At 47.1% G+C, this 4,033-nt stretch overlaps 1 long non-coding RNA gene across 1 annotated transcript in view; it reads right to left on the reverse strand.

Moving 5' to 3' along the window:
- Positions 1–3,092: 3,092 nt before the first annotated feature.
- The window catches only part of LOC105888234, an 8,412-nt gene continuing 7,471 nt past the window's right edge, over positions 3,093–4,033 (reverse strand). The window contains exon 3 of the long non-coding RNA XR_001161799.2: positions 3,093–3,113. This is a non-coding gene — a long non-coding RNA (uncharacterized LOC105888234). The remainder of the gene's footprint in view (positions 3,114–4,033) is intronic.

Below are 4,033 nucleotides of genomic sequence, written 5' to 3' on the forward strand. Positions count from 1 at the left end.
GGTCTCTCTGGGGCTACAAACTCAGAGTAGGGAGTCTGCAAATCCAACCCGCACTTAGGGGGCATACAAGTAAATTTCAGGAGGCGAGGATGGGGGAGGCCCCTTGTGGAGGCCGCCTCCCACAGTAGGTGTGTGATAACATCGTCTGCCACTTTCAGCAAAATTCCACACACAAAAAAATCAAACAATGCATCTCTATTTACAAAGAGAGATCACCAGAAATACAGCTTTGCTGAAGACTGTCATTTAGACTACCTAAGTCCATAGTTAAAGGTCTCGAAAGATTATGACCTAACCCAAATCTGTTTTTAGCAGCTGCTGTCTTAGCATCAAATCAACATGCTGCTAGCATGGGAGTGAGCGTACCCCTTGTGATTTTCTTTCCCCATGTTGATACTATAGTTTTTGTGTGTGTGTAAAATGTCAGATTAACTCCAAACAATGTCTTGGCATCACTGCTTTGCGGGTGCCCCCGTGTGCTCGCTGGGTGGTCTCTACACTCTCCAGACGATGCCAGCACCGAGAAGAGGAAGGGGATTGTCTCAGCCTCACGATCAGCACTGTCTGCAAGGCCGGGAGCCATCAGGGAGGGTGGGAAGTGATCGGTGCTGGGGTGGGTGAGCAGGTAGAGGGGTGGATGGATGGGTGAGCTCCACCTGAAGGGAGAGACATTCTAAGACATGTCAGAAGTTTCAAAGGAGAAGTGGACTCTGAGCCCAGACTTGGAGGATGGTTAGGGGAGGTCTTCAGATCAGGGTTCTGGGTGGAATATCTCAACACTTGTTGTTCAGGTGTTATGAGCCACCACTCAGTCTAACTTAGTTCTATTCTTGGCTTGCAATCCATCAGACCACTGAGGTTAAAACCTCTCAGGGCCCTCTGGAAGCTGGACTCGGAAAGAACACACAGGTGGTCTCTGCAGTTGTCAGCAGCTCCAGCCACAAATAATTTATTCCCTGTACTTGGGCTTTTGCTACCGAGAGGGACAGGCTAATTGGGTCTTGCTGGCAATCCACATCAGCTAGAAGCTTCCTGCTAAGATCTCCCTTTCTCCTTTCCAACCTTTTGAAGTGCCAAGGCATAAGGCGAGGAATGTTTCGGAGCACACGCCAGTAGAGAATACCCTGTGTGGTTGTTTGCCCCAGTCGAGGTGTTCTCTGCCAGTGACTTCAAAGACTTTTGAAGTTACTGCTAATTTAAAAGCAATAATAAGATTGACACCGAAATGCTTCCCAGCTGGTTTTTCTGGGCAATAACTCTCACCAGTTCCTTTACAACCTGCTTTCTGTTACAACTTAGAGTTTGCAAAACATGGGCTTCTAAAACATTCCAACAGAAGGGAACATGTTTCTAAAACAAAGGCGTAACATGATCCTAGCATAGATATAAACGTGTTCTTCTGCATTTAGTACGTATTTCTTAATAATGAATGTCACTGAATTTGGATCTGTGAGTCAGCGAGCCGTAAGTTCAAAACCCAAGTCTTCCACTTATTAATTTGGTGTCCTTAGATGAGTTATTTAACTTGCCTAAAACGCTTCCAGTCATCCCCTAAAAATAGGGTATAAAAGTTATCTCTTTTGAAAGCTGGTCAGAGACATGGAGGCCCAGTGGGGAGAAGGCAGGGCCCAGCTCTTCCCTGTTCAGCTGTCACCTTGGCCTTAGTTCCCCTAACAACCCTGAGACGCTTCTCACCACTCATATGACAGGCCTAAGAATGAAATGTCATCACACAGTATTTTGTACTAAGTAAAGGTTCAATAAAACAATAGCTTTTATGAATGTAACGATGAAATTAGGGCAAAGAATCCAAGGTGCAGCGCCTGCCACCCAGCAGACTGCTTGGCGAGCAGTCTGGCCCCAAACTATTCTGATCACCATGTCTGTGTCAACTCAGCTATTGTTTCATAATCAATTACCCCAAAGCTCTGAAATTGATTTTATCAATGTTTTTTTATGATTTTTGCAGTGATCTTATCCATATTTAAGTGAAGACTTAAAACAATAGCAGTTAAAGGTGAGTCATAGATCTCAGCCTCAGCTGTGGGCGGGGAGCTCTCTGAGTTAGGGTGGCTGTGGCTGCAAAGGTTGGTCTCTGCCCCACAGTTTCTCACCCTCCAGCAGGCCAGCCCCATCTTGCTCACTTCTGAGCCAGGTGAAGGCCTAGAAATGCACTTTAGAACTTCGCCACATTCCCTGGCCAAGGCACACCAAGTGGCCAGCTAGAAAGATTAGGGGCAGACTACACCTCCCGATGGAGGGTCCGGCAAAGTTAGTGTGAAAGGGTGTGAACATGGACGGGGCAGAAAAAAGTGTGGCCTTTACGGGGAGCCACCATAGTGTCCCCAAATAAACTGTAGATATTTCATGATGAGTTTATTATGAGGTCGTAGATGTTCACTATTCAGGCACGGGTTCACAGAAGTAACCAGCTATGAGATTTTCCTTCTCCTTTTTTTTTTTTTAAGAGACCAGCTCTACTCTGTTGCCCTCGCAGGTGTGCGGTGACCTGATCTTAGCTCACTGCAGCCTCAAGCTCCTGGGCTCAGAGCTTTTCCTTCTGAAAAAACCTGTTAAGCAGGTAATTTGCCTCCTGTGCCCGTGGAAGAATTAGCCTGGCACTGCTTTGCTCACACTGCCTGACTGGGCCTTCCCACGCTCCTGGCAGGAGAGCAATGCCCAGGATTGCCATTACTCAGCAGCTCAGAGCCCTTCCCCACCGGGCAGAGTCAGGGGCAGGATACCGCCTGGGATGCCAGCCTTGTCACTGCCCCATCAGAGCATCTAATTCAGGGTCGGGAGCTGCTAAGGACCCAGAACTTGTTGGAGCCACCAGAAAAGGGAAGAGCTGGTGCCTTCAGGGGTGGGAGAGGGCGGGAATGCCAGTTCTTTCCTGTCTTAGTCATAGGTGGGGTGGAAATTAAAGCTTTGCCAGGGAGAGGACAGATGATTCTTTAAAAGCTGGTCTCATTCTCAAGGCTTTTGAGAGAGTCTATTTTTAAAGAGCGGTGGGGCTTAGGGTCAGAATGGTGTGAATCTCCATTCTGCCACTCACTCCATCTGTGAGCTTAGGTGACCTGCTCACCACACCTGACTTCCATTCTTCCAATCTTCTGAGTAGGGAAAACAACATTTAATTTAGAATAAGCCTATGAGGACCAGATTGGGGAAATACCGTATGAGAAGGACTGGTCGCAGGTGGGTACCCACTAAATGTCCGGGTCACATTTTGTCATCCTCACAGCCTCCCCTGAATTGGGTATTAGTAGAACAAATCAGAGTAAGATCTTTAAATAATGAACTTTATGTACCTTCTTCCTCAGGCAGCAGCATCTGTGCACCAACTAGGGTTGATGAAAAATAAAATGGCCCCACTTAAAGTTTCTAAAGAACAGACTCATAAAATGCCCCTCCACTTTCCAACACATGCATGCCCACTGTGACATCTTTTCTTAAAAATTTCAGATTAATATAAGGGTACATACGATTAAGTTGCATGGTTTGTACTTGTTAGGTGAAGTCCAAGTTACAGTCAAGCCCTTCACTCAGGAGGTCCACATACGCCTGCATTATGCCTGTGAGGTGTGAGCTTATCAAGACCTGATCCTCTTCCCTGACCCCACTACTTGAATTTAATTGTTTGTGGCTGTGTGCCTACTTGTCTATGAGTTTCATATTAGTATTGAGTACATGGGATGCCTTGTGTTTGTGTTTCCTCTTCTTGGCTGTTCTAGGATGTCATTTTTACCAGAGGGACCCATACGACCATGAAGCCAGAGCCTGGTGGAACACTCGGGATCTGAGTCCCAGCTCTCTGTTCCCCTGACTGGCCGATCAGCTTAGGGAGGAGAGTGGGAAGCACCTCAGATGCACAGGAAGTCCTTCCTACATGCTGATCTGTCACAGGGCAGACTGTGTTTGCAGGAAGGACTTGCACGGACTGAGTTTTCTGTGACTGACCTCTGTCACAGGGCAGACTGTGTTTGCAGGAAGGACTTGCACAGACTGAGTTTTCTGTGACTGACCTCTGTCA

This window comes from Otolemur garnettii, unplaced genomic scaffold (genome assembly GCF_000181295.1).
Source record: "Otolemur garnettii isolate 467f Iridium unplaced genomic scaffold, OtoGar3 scaffold00228, whole genome shotgun sequence".
In the NCBI taxonomy this organism is placed as follows: domain Eukaryota; kingdom Metazoa; phylum Chordata; class Mammalia; order Primates; family Galagidae; genus Otolemur; species Otolemur garnettii.